Genomic DNA, 17,378 nt, shown 5'->3' on the forward strand with positions numbered 1-17,378 from the left:
GCGAAAAATATATAACAGCGCCATCTCTTGAAAATGACTTGAAATGAGTCAATCTCCTTCCTCTCGAAAAATAGCGGAAAAATATAGCACCGTCATCTCTCCTCCATTACATCGCTCAAAAATGACTTGAAATGAGTCAATCTTTCGGTGTACACCTCCTTCCTCTCGAAAAATAGCGACAAAAATGTAGCAGTGTAATCGCTCCTGCTTCGTGAAAATTACCCCGGCGTCGCTTCCTTCCTTCATCGAAAACTGTAGACAAATTCTGAAAACTTAACTGTGCATACAAAAAAAGACAAATAAGTGACACAATACCGGACGACGTCTTCATCCTGCGCTGGGTCTCAGTCCTCCCTCCATTGATCATCCTTCTCGACTTTGTAGGCAAAGTTTAAGTCTGAAAGTACAACTGTAGGTACGATTCAGTGAAACAAACCTAACAGTCTCTGTCCTTCTTGTTGAAAATTGCACCTCCTTGTCGCTTCCTTCCTTCCAACAAAAACTGCAGACCGATTCTGAAAATTTAACTATGCATACAAATGAGTGACACAATACCCGACGACGTCTTCATCCTTCACTAGGTCTCGGTCTTCCCTCCACTGATCATCTTTCTCGACTCTATAATCAAAGTTGAAGTCTGAAAGTACAACTGTAGGTACGATTAAGTGATACAAACCTCAAAGGCTCTATCCTTCTTCTTGAAAATAGCACCTCCTTCCTCTCGAAAAAAATATAGCAGCATCATCGGTCATCTATTCCATCTCTCGAAAATGACTTAAAATGAGTCAATCTCTCTGTGTACACGTCCTTCCTCTCGGAAATGGCGAAAAATATATAACAGCGCCATCTCTCTTCCATTCCATCTCTCGAAAATGACTGGAAATGAGTCAATCTCTCTGTGTACACGTCCTTCCTCTCGAAAAAATGGCGAAAAATATATAACAGCGCCATCTCTCTTCCATTCCATCTCTCGAAAATGACTGGAAATGAGTCAATCTCACATTTGTGGCACGAATTAGGGGGAGCGATATTATGAAAACATGATAATTTCCTTCAAATGTGGACTTAAGGGTAGTGTTCACAAATAATGGTTTGATGATTTAGAGTGTCTGAAAGTACAACTGTAGGTGCGATTAAGTGATACAAACCTCACAGTCGCTGTCCTTGAAAATAGCACCACCTTCCTCTCGAAAAATAGCGAAAACAAGAGGCCCAAGGGCCTGGCGCTCAGCTGAGTTGTTGCTGCGTTGTTCGTATATATTACATTACTCGTCAAACTCTACTAAACTAAGGACTCAAAGCCTAAGGATATTAGCTTCTGGATGTGTAACAGTGAATTACGGTAGACTGGCGCGATCTACTTCAAGCAAGCTCCACCCTTGCAATGTGTGCGCAAACAGATAACCTAACCTATATTGGACCATCAATTCTACACACAGCAACATGATTCATCCTCAGCTGTTACCATGATGATGATGATGATGATCCTTTTCGCAAATTGGTCGTCTTCTGTCTTTCTTCCATACTTCAGTGCCACCGGATGTAGTCTGCCCTTGTGGAGGGATCCTTTCAGCACCGGGACACAAGAATCCATGCGAATTGAATCACATGGAGAGACTAGCCCAATCACCCGCTTTTGGCTGGGTAGAAATGGGTAAATCTCGCAGACTGGACCTTAAACTCTAATGCCGACGTGTGAGGCCGGTCTGACAGATGAGTAAGTGGGGTCCACCTAATGCAGAAGGCACCAGTTTCCCTAACTAAAAGGGTAACATTAACAAAATGCTCTACCCAACTCTATTATTGCCTAAAGGCCTGTGTACACTAGTAAAATATTAGCAACATTTTTACATTTCCAGTTGCAACAAATGTTGCAAAAATGTTGCGTAGTGTGTACAGAGCAAAACGCGTCTTACAACATGTTGTAAAATTGTTGCAAATTAAATGCAATGCAATTCTTTGTTGCATGTTGTAAAAATGTTGCAAACTCTTCAGCCAATCAGAAATAGGATTTGCGTCATGTGATCTACCGGAGTTCATGTGACTTGAACAAGAAGCAGGTATAGCAACTCTCAAGTGAGTGTCTTGCTTCGTAGGGTGATGAAACCTTTTCTAGAAGTTTTTGTGTGACGGCTTGTCAGTCAGCCGCAACTCCTTTAGGCTGCGTATCCATAGGCTGTTCCGTGCCCTGCACAACATTCCCTTTTTACCGCCTGGCGCGCCACACGGACAATGAACCTTCGTTGGTGTTATTGATCGTTCCCATAGGTTATGCCGTGTCACATTGCGGGCATATATGCACTGTGGATTGGGAATATAGGCCCATATTGGGATTGAACATGTCCATTCTTTTGCGAGTGAACAACACGGAAGCAATGTCTGAGGCGAAATTAATTCAAGAGGTTCATCAACGGGAACTACTCTGGGACCCCGAAACTGATGATTATCATAACAAGCACGAACCTGTAATTTGTTGCTTAAGTCAGGTTTTATATACATGTACATGTCAATTTGATGTTGCAAGTGAAAATACAAGTTACTTGTATTTTCATTTTCAATATTCATAAGAAATTGTCTTCTGAAATAATGACAGCGTGCGGATAAACGCGATTGACCGCTGCGAAATGAGGACTACAAAGGCCTACCATGACCAAAAAGGAATATCCAATGGAGACTCAGGGCATAGTGCCAGGTCACAAGGCTGTTACGCCATAACGCCACACTACACAAGGGCATACCCTATGGATACGCGGCCTTAACAGGCAGTGGTATGCCCCATCATCCACCCTCATTTTGATCCAGGGCCTGGTCCATATTCTCTTTGGTTATTTCGCCGCCTCTTCCGTCTCTCAACAATGACAGCTAAAATTGCTGCAGAAGCACTCAAAACACATCTTCTCTCCTTGGAATCATCCATTTTCCCTCCAAAATACCTATTTCGCTTTGTTCCCACTAAAAAGTTTGCAACAATTTACCAACATGTTGTAAAAATGTTGCTAATTTGTTGCAATTTTGTTGCTAGTGAACACAGGGCCTTGAAGGGCTTGTTGCAAAATTGTTGTAAAAATGTTGGTAAAATGTTGGTAAAATGTTGCTAATATTTTACTAGTGTACACCCTGCTTAAGTCAAGTGAAACTCTTAACAAACCTTAGCAGAATGCCACCATTGAAATGTTGATAATAATGATAGCAAGTAAAAACTTTAAACAGATAGACTTGATTTTTTTAACCAACTGCCACATGCGGTTTTCTTTATTTAGTAAATTTTGAGGTAAGTATTACAGAATGAAATACTTGAATACTAGAATTGCCTGGCTCTTCTGATGATTGCACTGGTGAACACCGAAGTCGATGGGATGTGCAAAGTCATAGCTCGATCCTCTCTCTTGGTCATCTTTGAGATGTGGTCACCAAATATGTTCAAATGCAGCTGCAGATCATTCCTGTCCTGCAAAACATGATGAGGAGATAACATTTTAATTTTGATAGAATAGGTAAGCTAGCCAAGTTTTATATCAAATACAAGGCCAACAACAACTGATAAGGCGCTAGGGCCGAATGATCAAGGAAGTTCATTAATATGATTGGGAATACATTGTGATAAGAGTGATGAATCGGCCCCGTTTGAAGCATTGTGCTATGTACAGTGTGCAAGTGTCAGTGTGTATCATATCGCATTTATTGTTTGTTGACATTTCAAATCGCTGGCGTCGATCCTCAATTACACTGTTTATGTACATTGGCAACCTTACCCGATGATATCAGAACGATGTTTATTATTGTCTTGTTTATTCACATTAGTTCTGCTATGTGACAAGAGTTATTTGTTGAGAAATCCATGATTTAAAGCCGGACTTTGACATCGTTTCTCAGACCAACCAAGCTGCATTTCGCAGATCGTTTTTCAACGATCGTCGACGAACTATTTCAAATTAATCACATCCAATTAAACAATCCAAGCCTTCCCTAATGTCATCAACATGCAATAACACAACCAGCCAAATATTATCGCCTATGAAATTGTGAATTTAATGAGAACTTACCTCTGAATTGACAGAACGCGATCTATTCCATAGCATGGTCTCCTTACGTCTGAACTGCGCAGACTCGAGACGTGACGTTCGCTGCATGTGTGATTGGACGTGGGATAACTCGCGCGAAATTTAAAATGCTCTTCTTGGGGGTTGCTCACTAAATTGCGCCAGTAACACCACCTGGTGAGAAATTCATGAACTACGCCTATTGATAATGAAAGAGAAAGCTTTGCTCTATAAAATTAGATTTGATTCATGATCCCCAACTGAGAAATCAGCTGCTGGAAAAGTTTTTGGAAAATTTCGCTCGGTGCCACCTAGTGGCCAAACCGCTCATCCTGCCGGACCCACATTTGGTCTATTCAGGAGTCCTGAAGGGTCTCAACGCCTCAGAGGGAAAATCTATCGCCTATCCGCCATAGTTTTGAAACGTGCCTGTTTAACGGACAGACAGACAGACAGACAGACAGACAGACAGACAGACAGACAGACAGACAGACAGACAGACGGACACTCATTCTACCATTTACTCATATGAATAGCTCAGCTTTTCAGCTGAGCTAAAAATATAGCAGCATCATCGGTCATCCATTCCATCTCTCGAAAATGACTAAAAATGAGTCCTTCCTTCTGTGCACACCTCCTTCCTCTCGAAAAATATATAACAGCGCCATCTCTCGAAAATGACTTGAAATGAGTCAATCTCCTTCCTCTCGAAAAATAGCGGAAAAATATAGCACCGTCATCTCTCCTCCATTACATCGCTTAAAAAATGACTTGAAATGAGTCAATCTTTCGGTGTACACCTCCTTCCTCTCGAAAAATAGCGACAAAAATGTAGCAGTGTAATCGCTCCTACTTCGTGAAAATTACCCCGGCACAACTGCCTTCCTTCATCGAAAACTGTAGACAAATTCTGAAAATTTAACTGTGCATACAAAAAAAAGACAAATAAGTGACACAATACCTGACGACGTCTTCGTCCTGCGCTGGGTCTCAGTCCTCCCTCCATTTATCATCCTTCTCGACTTTGTAGGCAAAGTTTAAGTCTGAAAGTACAACTGTAGGTACGATTCAGTGAAACAAACCACACAGTCTCTGTCCTTCTTGTTGAAAATTGCACCTCCTCGTCGCTTCCTTCCTTCCTTCAACAAAAACTGCAGACCGATTCTGAAAATTTAACTATGCATACAAATGAGTGACACAATACCTGACGACGTCTTCATCCTTCACTAGGTCTCGGTCTTCCCTCCACTGATCATCTTTCTCGACTCTATAATCAAAGTTGAAGTCTGAGAGTACAACTGTAGGTACGATTAAGTGATACAAACCTCACAGGCTCTATCCTTCTTCTTGAAAATAGCACCTCCTTCCTCTCGAAAAAATAGCGAAAAAAATATAGCAGCATCATCGGTCTTCCATTCCATCTCTCGAAAATGACTGGAAATGAGTCAATCTCTCTGTGTACACGTCCTTCCTCTCGGAAATGGCGAAGAAACTATAGTAGCGCCATCTCTCTTCTATTCCATCCCTTGAAAGTGACTTGAAATGAGTCAATCTTTCTGTGTACACCTCCTTCCTCTCGAAAAATGGCGAAAAATATATAACAGCGCCATCTCTCGAAAATGACTTAAATGAGTCAATTTCCTTCCTCTCGAAAAAATGGCGAAAAATATATAGCAGCGTCATCTCTCTTCCATTGCATTCCATCTCTCGAAAATGACTGGAAATGAGTCAATCTCACATTTGTGGCACGAATTAGGGGGAGCGATATTATGAAAACATGATAATTTCCTTCAAATGTGGGCTTAAGGGTAGTGTTCACAAATAATGGTTTGATAATTTAGAGCGTCTGAAAGTACAACTGTAGGTGTGATTAAGTGATACAAACCTCACAGTCTCTCTGTCCTTCTTCTTGAAAATAACACCTCCTTCCTCTCGAAAAATAGCGAAAAAAATATAGCAGTATCATCGGTCATCCATTCCATCTCTCGAAAATGACTTAAAATGAGTCAATCCTTCTGTGTACACCTCCTTCCTCTCAAAAATAGCGAAAAAAATAGAGCAGCGCCATCTCTCCTCCATTCCATTCTCAAAAATGACATGAAATGAGTCCATCTTTCTGTGTACACCTCCTTCCTCTCGAAAAATAGCGAAAAAAATATAGCAGTGTCATCTCTCTTCCATTCAATCTCTCGAAAATGAGTCAATCTCACATTTGTGGCACGAATTAGGGGGAGCGATATTATGAAAACATGACAATTTCCTTCAAAATGTGGGCTTAAGGGTAGTGTTCACAAATAATGGTTTCCTCCCCAGATTAGGCAAACAATAAATATATATTGCAGAACTGAACGTTAACTTTATATGTAGATTATTTTGCTGTATAAAATCATGATTGCTTCGTTCAAAATGTAGGCTTTAATGTAGTGTTCACAAATAATGGCTTGATGATTTAAAGTGTCTGAAAGTACAAATGTAGGTTCGATTAAGTTATACAAACCTCGCAGTCTCTGTCCTTTTTGAAAATAGCACCTCCTTCCTCTCAGAAAATAGCAAAAAAAAATAGCATCATCATCGGTCATCCATTCCATCTCCCGAAAATGACTTCAAATGAGTCAATCACTCTGTGTACACCTCCTTCCTCTCGAAAAATAGCAGAAAAATATAGCACCGTCATCTCTCTTCCATTACATCGCTCAAAAATGACTTGAAATGAGTCAATCTTTCGGTGTACACCTCCTTCCTCTCGAAAAATAGCGACAAAAATGTAGGTGTAATCGCTCCTGCTTCGTGAAAATTACCCCGGCGTCGCTTCCTTCCTTCATCGAAAACTGTAGACGAATTCTGAAAATTTAACTGTGCATACAAAAAAAAAGACAAATAAGAGACACAATACCTGACGACGTCTTCATCATGCGCTGGGTCTCAGTCTTCCCTCCACTGATCATCCTTCTCGACTTTGTAGGCAAAGTTTAAGTCTGAAAGTACAACTGTAGATACGTTTTTGTGATACAAACCTCAGTCGCTGTCCTTTTCGAAAATAGCACCTCCTTCCTCCCGAAAAATAGCGAAAAAAATATAGCAGCATCATCTCTTTCGCGTTCCATCTCTCGAAAATGACTGGAAATGTGTCAATCTTTCTGTGCACACCTCCTTCCTCTCGAAAAAAAACGAAAAAATATATAACAGCACCATCTCTCTTCCATTCCATCTCTCGAAAATGACTTGAAATGAGTCAATCTTCCATTTATGGCACGAATTAGGGGGAGCGAACTATCAAATCATGATAGCTTCCTTCAAAATGTAGGGTTAAATGTAGTGTTCACAAATAATGGTTTGATAATTTAAAATGACAGTGTAGGCTTCAATGTAGTTATCTTAGTTATGGATTATTCCATGAAAAATTAATGTAGAATTAATTGTAGGGTTTCTAGAAATAAGAGTTTTTGATGAAATTTCAAATGTAGGCTGGAGGGTGTAGGCTTCCTTCCCAGATTAGGCAAAAAGTAAATATATATTGCAGAACTGAACGTTTACTTTATATGTAGATTATTTTGCTAAATGAAATCATAATTACTTCCTTTAAAATGTAGGCTTTAATGTAGTGTTCACAGATAATGGCTTAATAATTTAAAATGTCGGTGTAGGCTTCTTGGTTATTGGAATAAATGATGTAGGGTTTCTAGAAATAAGACTTCTGGATCAAACTCAAATGTAGGCTTTAGGGTGTAGGGAATAAGCAAAATGGGAGTTTATATTTCAGAATGAAACGTTGAGTTTGAATGTAGGTTATTTGGCTGTATGAAATCATTTTTTTTTCAATAAATTGTAGGCTTTACTGTTGTTTTCTCAACTAATGATCTAACATGTGTAAATGTCAGTGTTGGTTTCTTCATCATTAATTTTTTGGCTTTGAAAAAAGTACTTCTAACCAATCATAGGGTTTCTTAAAATAAGAGTCTGAATTAACAATTCATTTTGTAGATTCTAAGAAATATTATAATTTGAAAATTTAGAAATTCCCCAAGCACTAATTTAAAGTAAGTTTTTTACATCAATTCTCAAAAAAGTATAGTAGATGTAGGCTTTTTGTCTGAAGGATGGTTCAGCAAAATACTTTGTTATATTTGTTCGCTATGTGATAAACATCTTCAAAAAATGGTGTTGAAGAAATGGTTTTCAAAATGCTTATAGACAAGATTTTTTTTTTAACTGGATCGTAAAACCTACAAAACAGACAATGTCCAGAGTGCTTCCCCTAAAAAGTACCATAAATCTCTCGGAGTACCACCTTCCTCTCGAAAAATAGCGAAAAATATATAGCAGCGTCATTGGTCTTCCATTCCATCTATCCAAATGACTTAAAATGAATCAATCTCTCTGTGTACACCTCCTTCCTCTCGAAAAAAATTATAGCAGCGCCAACTCTTTTCCATTCCATCCCTCGAAAGTGACTTGAAATGAGTCACTCCTCTCTGTGGCCCTCCTTCCTCTCGGAAAATAGCGAAGAAAAATATAGCAACCTTTCGAAAATGACTTGAAATGAGTCAATCTTCCATTTGTGGCACGAATTAGAGGAGCGATATAATGAAATCATGATAACTTCCTTTAAAATGTAAGCTTTACTGTAGTGTTCACAAATAAGAGTTGGATAATTTAAAATGACAGTGTAGGCTTCAGTGTAGGTTTCTTAGTTATGGATCATTCCATGAAAAATTGATGAAGAATTAATTGTAGGGTTTCTAGAAATAAGAGTTTTTGATGAAATTTCAAATGTAGGCTGGAGGGTGTATAAGCTTCCTTCCCAGATTAGGCAAAAAGTAAATATATATTGCAGAACTGAACATTTACTTTATATGTAGATTATTTTGCTGTATAAAATATATGTAGATTATTTTGCTGTATAAAATCATGATTACTTCCTTCAAAATGTAGGCTTTAATGTAGTGTTCACAAATAATGGCTTAATATTTTAAAATGTCAGTGTAGGCTTCTTGGTTATTGGAATAAATGATGTAGTGTTAATTGTAGGGTTTCTAGAAATAAGACTTCTTCATCAAACTCAAAAGTAGGCTTTAGGGTGTAGGGAATAAGCAAAATGGGAATTTATATTTCAGAATGAAACGTTGAGTTTGAATGTAGGTTATTTGGCTGTATGAAATCTTTTTTTACCATCAAAATGTAGGTCTAATGTTGTTTTCTCAACTAATAGTCTAACATTTGTTGATGCCAGTGTTGGTTTCTTCATCATCAATTTGTTGGTTTTGAAAAAATTACATCTAGTCATTCATAGGGTTTCTTAAAATGAGAGTTTGAATTATCAATTCATTTTGTAGGTTCTAAGAAAAAATATAATTTGAAAATTTAGAAATACTCCAGCATTAATTTAAAGTAAGTTTTTGACATCAATTCTAAAAAAAAGTTTAGTAGATGCAGGCTTTAGCGTAAGGATGATTTGTCAAAATGCTTTTTTTATTTTTGTTGTCTGCATTGCTTCCCCTAATTCGTGCCATACATCCAATCTCTCTGTGTACCTCCATCCTCTCGAAAAATAGCGAAGAAAAATATACCAGCGTCATTGGTCTTCCATTCCATCTCTCGAAAATGACTTGAAATAGGTCAATCTCTCTGTGTACCTCCTTCCTCTCGAAAATTAGCGAAGAAAAATATAGCATTGGTGGCACGAATTAGGGGAGTGATATTATGAAATCATGACAACTTCCTTTAAAATGTAGACTTAAATGTAGTGTTCACAAATAAGAGTTTGATAATTTAAAATGACAGTGTAGGTTTCTTAGTTATGGATCATTCCATGAAAAATTGATGAAGAATTAATTGTAGGGTTTCTAGAAATAAGAGTTTTTGATGAAATTTCAAATGTAGGCTGGAGGGTGTATAGGCTTCCTTCCCAGATTAGGCAAACAGTAAATATATATTGCAGAACTGAACGTTTACTTTATATGTAGATTATTTTGCTGTATAAAAGCATGATTACTTCCTTCAAAATGTAGGCTTTAATGTAGTGTTCACAAATAATGGCTTAATATTTTAAAATGTCAGTGTAGGCTTCTTAGTTATTGGAATAAATGATGTAGTGTTAATTGTAGGGTTTCTAGAAATAAGACTTCTTCATCAAACTCAAAAGTAGGCTTTAGGGTGTAGGGAATAAGCAAAATGGGAATTTATATTTCAGAATGAAACGTTGAGTTTGAATGTAGGTTATTTGGCTGTATGAAATCATTTTTTACCATCAAAATGTAGGTCTAATGTTGTTTTCTCAACTAATAGTCTAACATTTGTTGATGCCAGTGTTGGTTTCTTCATCATCAATTTGTTGGTTTTGAAAAAATTACATCTAGTCATTCACAGGGTTTCTTAAAATGAGAGTTTGAATTATCAATTCATTTTGAAGGTTCTAAGAAAAAATATAATTTGAAAATTTAGAAATACTCCAGCATTAATTTAAAGTAAGTTTTTGACATCAATTCTGAAAAAAAGTTTAGTAGATGCAGGCTTTAGCGTAAGGATGATTTGTCAAAATGCTTTTTTTATTTTTGTTGTCTGCATTGCTTCCCCTAATTCGTGCCATACATCCAATCTCTCTGTGTACCTCCATCCTCTCGAAAAATAGCAAAGAAAAATATACCAGCGTCATTGGCCTTCCATTCCATCTCTCGAAAATGACTTGAAATAGGTCAATCTCTGTGTGTACCTCCTTCCTCTCGAAAATTAGCGAAGAAAAATATAGCATTGGTGGCACGAATTAGGGGAGTGATATTATGAAATCATGACAACTTCCTTTAAAATGTAGACTTAAATGTAGTGTTCACAAATAAGAGTTTGATAATTTAAAATGACAGTGTAGGTTTCTTAGTTATGGATCATTCCATGAAAAATTGATGTAGAATTAATTGTAGGGTTTCTAGAAATAAGAGTTCTTGATGAAATTTCAAATGTAGGCTTCCTGCAGATTATGCAAACAGTAAATGTATATTGCAGAACTGAACGTTTACTTTATATGTAGATTATTTTGCTGAATGAAATCATGATTACTTCCTTCAAAATGTAGGCTTTAATGTAGTGTTCACAGATAATGGCTTAATAATTTAAAATGTCAGTGTAGGCTTCTTGGTTATTAGAATAAATGATGTAGTTTTAATTGTAGGGTTTCTAGAAATAAGACTTCTTGATCAAACTCATATGTAGGCTTTAGGGTGTAGGGAATAAGCAAAATGGGAATTTATATTTCAGAAGTAAACGTCGAGTTTGAATGTAGGTTATTTGGCTGTATGAAATCTTTTTTTTCCAGCAAAATGTAGGCTTTAATGTTGTTTTCTTAACTAATAGTCTAACATTTGTTGATGTCAGTGTTGGTTTCTTCATCATTAATTTTTTGGCTTTAAAAGAAATTACGTCTAGCCAATCATAGGGTTTCTTAAAATAAGAGTCTGAAATAACAATTCATTTCGTAGATTCTAAGAAAAAATATAATTTGAAAATTTAGAAATTCCCCAGCATTAATTTAAAGTATGTTTTTAACATCAATTCAGAAAAAAAGTTTAGTAGATGCAGGCTTTAGCGTATTATGATGATTTGTTTCATTTTTGTTGTCTGCATTGCTTCCCCTAATTCGTGCCATATATCCAATCTTTCCGTGTCCCTCCTTCCTCTCGAAAAACAGCGAAGAAAATATACCAGCGTCATTGGTCTTCTATTCCGTCTCTCGAAAATGACTTGAAATGAGTCAATCTCTCTGTGTACCTACCTCCTTCCTCTCGAAAAATAGCGAAAAAAATATAGCAGCGTCATCTCTCCTGCTTCGCGAAAATTGCCTCAGTGTCGCTTCCTTCCTTCATCGAAAACTGTCGACAAATTCTGAAAATTTAACTGTGCATACAAAAAAAAGACAAATAAGTGACACAATACCTGACGATGTCTTCATCCTGCGCTGGGTCTCAGTCTTCCCACCATTGATCATCCTTCTCGACTCTGTAATCAAAGTTGATGTCTAAAGTACAACTGTAAATATGATTTAGTGATACAAACCTCACAGTCTGTCCTTCTTCTTGAAAATTGCACCTCCTCGTCGCTTCCGGTTAAAGTGCATATATCACTGGAAGCAAGATGGTTCCCTAAATGTCATACTTCCGGTTAAAGTGCATATATCACTGGAAGCAAAGTGGTTCCCTAAATGTCATACTTCCGGTTAAAGTGCATATATCACTGGAAGCAAAGTGGTTCCCTTAATGTCATACTTCCGGTTAAAGTGCATATATCACTGGAAGCAAAGTGGTTCCCTGAATGTCATACTTCCGGTTAAAGTGCATATATCACTGGAAGCAAAGTGGTTCCCTAAATGTCATACTTCCGGTTAAAGTGCATATATCACTGGAAGCAAAGTGGTTCCCTAAATGTCATACTTCCGGTTAAAGTGCATATATCACTGGAAGCATAGTGGTTCCCTAAATGTCATACTTCCGGTTAAAGTGCATATATCACTGGAAGCAAAGTGGTTCCCTGAATGTCATACTTCCGGTTAAAGTGCATATATCACTGGAAGCAAGGCGGTTCCCTAAATGTCATACTTCCGGTTAAAGTGCATATATCACTGGAAGCAAAGTGGTTCCCTAAATGTCATACTTCCGGTTAAAGTGCATATATCACTGGAAGCATAGTGGTTCCCTAAATGTCATGCTTCCGGTTAAAGTGCATATATCACTGGAAGCAAGGCGGTTCCCTAAATGTCATACTTCCGGTTAAAGTGCATATATCACTGGAAGCATGGTGGTTCCCTAAATGTCATACATTCGGTTAAAGTGCATATACCACTGGAAGCAAGGTGGTTCCCTAAATGCCATACATTCGGTTAAAGTGCATATATCACTGGAAGCATGGTGGTTCCCTAAATGTCATACATTCGGTTTAAGTGCATATATATGACTGGGAGCATGGTGGTTCCCTAAATGTCATACTTCCGGTTAAAGTGCATATATCATTGGAAGCAAAGTGGTTCCCTAAATGTCATACTTCCGGTGATGCAATTCCCAACAACTTCACAAATTGTCATGATAGATTCCTTGACCCCTAGAACCAATAGCCTGACACCTAAATATTCATCCTATGTCAAATTTGAAATTGAATATAGCCCAAAATATGTGGCCGCCATCTTGTTTTTGACGTCACATTTTGACACTTTCAAGGCCTACTTTCCTATACTTTTGATAAGTTGTCTGCAAGATGCACTCTTATGAGAAAAACAAATGAAAAGGCCAGGGGCCATTGTGCTCACTGGTATTTAGGTAACGACTTAATTGACAATGGACCTTGAAAAGTAGGTCGAATCAAAAACCTGTATGATATGTAATGTATCCTTGCTGGGAGTACCAACCATAACAACTTTTTCGAATATACGAATCACTAACGAGCGCGATATCACACTTTCAAGGTTTTTACTTTTTGCCCCCTGGTGTCAAAGTCGAGACCTAGGGGGTCTTGTGTACAAAGTTACAAGCCCATAGCCCTAGAAGTTATGAAACATATGAAAACACGTATGATATGTGATATATCCTTGCTAGGAGTACCTACAACACAAATTTTATAAAAAACAAATCACCAATAAGTGAGATATCACACTATTTATGTTTTCAGTTTTGCCCCCTGGTGGCCAAGTCAAGAATCAGACTGGACCGAAATTCAGTGTCAAAGATCATCTGACCTAGTTGGGGGGGGGGGGGTCATGCATACAAAGTTTTGAGTCCATAGCCTTATCGGTTAAGAAATGTGCCACTGTTTTTGAAATAGGATATGACGGACGACGACGACGACGGACAACAGACACTGCGGTGTTGTATAGACTCACCGTACCAGTGAGCCAAAAAGAGAAGACAAGACCTAAACCTATCACAAGTAGACAAATGCATTCACAGTTTGATAACAAATTAATTTGATGGGGAATTTATTTTAACAGTGTTGTATCATCCCATCTATTGATGCTGGCATATTATGTTCGACTTTTATGATACGCAATGATTACCTTTAAAGGTGACCTGAAACGCTTTTATCAAAATTTAAACTTGGGGTAAAAATTATAGGGCATAAAAGAAACACAAGTGTGAAAACCGCAAGCTACTCATCTTTAAGTTAATTGCAGTATATAATTCAAACATTCCAGGTGGTGCAGGTAGAACAATTGTAATGTACATTGTGATGTACTGAAATAAAATTTCATTCTTTATAAAAAAAATCACTATTAGGAAAATCATGTCTCAGTGAAACATAAAAGACCACAGGGTGTACCTAGCAAAAACTACAATTCTGATGAGTTTTAATGAGTTTGAGGGTGGTGCTGCCAGCGTAGGCCCTATTGATATTGAGAACACGTTCCGACGACCGCAGAAGAAATTAAATAGGCCTAAAAGTACTTTTCTACTTTCCCCGGGTCACTTAGAAGTAAATAAACAGGCATCTATCAAGATTAACAATCAATGATGCATATTCAGTCGATTTTATCAACTGATGGCGTGATATGGTGTCGATAGCGATGGATTTGTAATCATGCACGCATGGCAGGCCGGGATGACGATGAGCAGACCGCATGGATTTGCGGAATCCGCAGCGCCGTCTATGAAATCCCGGTGGCGTTTTTAAAAACTAAAAATCGAGATCTAGGCGGGGAAGCCAGCGAGCGAGAGTGCGTGGGCTCGAGGGCTTGCGGGGAACGAGGGCAAAGCAGGCTGGGGAGGGGGAATACTAAAATAAGCCTCACCATCTTTTTAAATCTCTCAGACGGTAAACCGGATTATTCATACTCATGGCCTTATCCTAAAAATAGGCCTACTAATATTAGGGCGTCTTTGGATATGGTCGAATTTAACCTTTTTTAGCAGAGTCTTGACCTACCTGTGCGACTGGGGGAGAAGGTTAATTACCTTACCTGATTTTGGCTGATAATGAGGTGTGGTAGCCCATATCCTATTCCTACTGTGTTTGTCCATCCTCCTCTGGTGACATCCTCAATCAATGCGGCCCGAGGTCGTGGCTCCATCTTTAATCCTCTGCCGATAGTCGAAGCTGCTGGCGATCCGCACAAAGAATTTTCTCCCTGAAGAATCTTATCGGACAAACAAATATGACTTCTAATCCTTCTAAATTATGAACACAGTATCTCCTAACAGAACAGATCATCATGATATCTCGTCAAACAGTGACAAATTGACAAATCGTTCATACACCACTCACTTCCGCCCAACTATCCAGCACGTGCGAATTTGTCAAGGCTCGTAACGAAACAGGATAACAACCTGTTGAAATCCATTTCTGCAATGCGTTGGTGAACGCCCGGCACGCCCTTATATCGGATACTCGGCATGCCAATCAAGTCATAAACTGTAGATCAACGAGCCAATGAAAATGAAGCAACGTAAAAAAGGACGCTGGCCACCGTGCAGAAATTAGCCAATGAAAATGAAGCCACGTGAAAAAAGCATGCAGCGCTCACCTCTGCACTGGCTGGCCCGTCCAATTTTGACATCACTTTGAAGTTAGAGCTGCAGACGGAGCCTATTTCAAATTTCTCGACGCCAGACTGTCGGGATTGAGATTTTGGACAACCTCGTAATTCTGACGTGTTTCTCTTGCTGATTTGTCCCCGTGCACAAAATGCGAGAGTTTGGTCAGTGGGGCGAGGATGTTGATGCAAGTTACACAGCTGACACTTGAAAGACATGCCAAGGTTTCCGGCGGGAAACGGTAATAGGCAGGTTTTGCAAGCATTACGAAGACGACTGAGTATAGGCTACGTAAATGTATTCAAATAAATGTATTTTACGTACTTGGTACATAGAGGTTTTTTTTAAAATTGCCGGAGTCCTCCCAAACTTAGAATATATAAACGATAATTCACGAGCAATTGATGACACCACATACATTCGTACTTCGTTCCGTTCGGGCTTACTGGACTTTGCGCAATATTTCGCCAAAAAAGTATTCTACGCAACGGTCCCTAGGTGACTTTTCCTATTCATAATACACAGCCTGTCCATCCTAGATCGTGGTTACATGGGGAGTAATCGTTGTAAAATTAGGCCAAACGCAAAGACAGTTAACCGGGTACCACTATGTTTACGATGCGAACAAGCCGTGTAAGTCATTATCAGCATTTTTTTTCATTGAACATTTGCGGGTACAGCGTCACAGGGAGCAGCATTGAACGGTAAACAGGTTCACATCATATTCAGACAACGGCTTGTAATGGCCATACAGGAAACGATTCGTATCAAAAACCGACGATCACAACTATTCGCTTGCTGAGAGTATACATTACGCGCATACATTACATCCAGACATTTGCGGCTGTTATAAAACGCGGATTCCGCGGAAATCCTCGGAAAAATCACAAAGCCACCAGTAAATACGCGCATGATATTTAATGATAATTATATTATATACAAATAACAACATAAATCATAAATCGGAGGCAAGAACTACCAGTTATCTGCACATTTCATCGGTCAGATTTTAATCCTCTGGAGCGCCATTCATGCCATTCCGATCGACTCTTCCCTCTTTTTTTCTTGGTGTTGATAAACTTTGCATGTTTTCTTCGACACCACCGTGGTTCCTTCCCTAACGGAACACATTACGAGGCTGCTTTCAAGTGTGATTGATGCCCGGATTGATGTACGTTACGGTATATGCCTCCTTCAAATATAAGTCGATGACGAACTGAATTCTGGTCTACGAAAATGTTTTAGGACAATCTCCTTGCAGCTCGAACCTAACCAACCATATGCGACTGCACATCGGAGTCTATTTTAAGCAATCCCAAAAACTTACTTCGCGGCCCGTCTGGAGTATAAGTTTATTTCAAACTACAAGGTGCTTGTGATTTACGGCGCATACAGCGCACCATATAACGGGGATTCCCAACGACCTTGTCACCAGGAGTACTTCATGCCCACAACAATGCACACTACTAATATGAAAAACTCTCACCTGCGGTTCAGGTAGCCACCCTGTAGCCAAGTTAGATTTTTCCGCGGATTTCCGCGGAATCCGCGTTTTATAACAGCCGAGACATTTGAGCTTCCAAGCTTTGAGAAATAACAGGTCATGTGCGAATTTGGCATGTAATTTTGGTAATTTACGTGCATTTTCAACCCCGAAAAGTGTGAAGTGAAGTTATGCTTTTATTTAGTAGAAATCGGTAGGCATGTCCAACAAGACGTGTCTCAGCTGCCTGGGTGGGTGTGGGTCATCACGTACCGGGGTAAAACATAATGGTCGCTCCCCCATTTCGCTCGTTTCGTTTCGTTGCGCAAAGTCCAGTAAGCCTTCCGTTCG

Source organism: Lineus longissimus, chromosome 15, assembly GCF_910592395.1.
Source record: "Lineus longissimus chromosome 15, tnLinLong1.2, whole genome shotgun sequence".
Lineage (NCBI taxonomy): Eukaryota > Metazoa > Nemertea > Pilidiophora > Heteronemertea > Lineidae > Lineus > Lineus longissimus.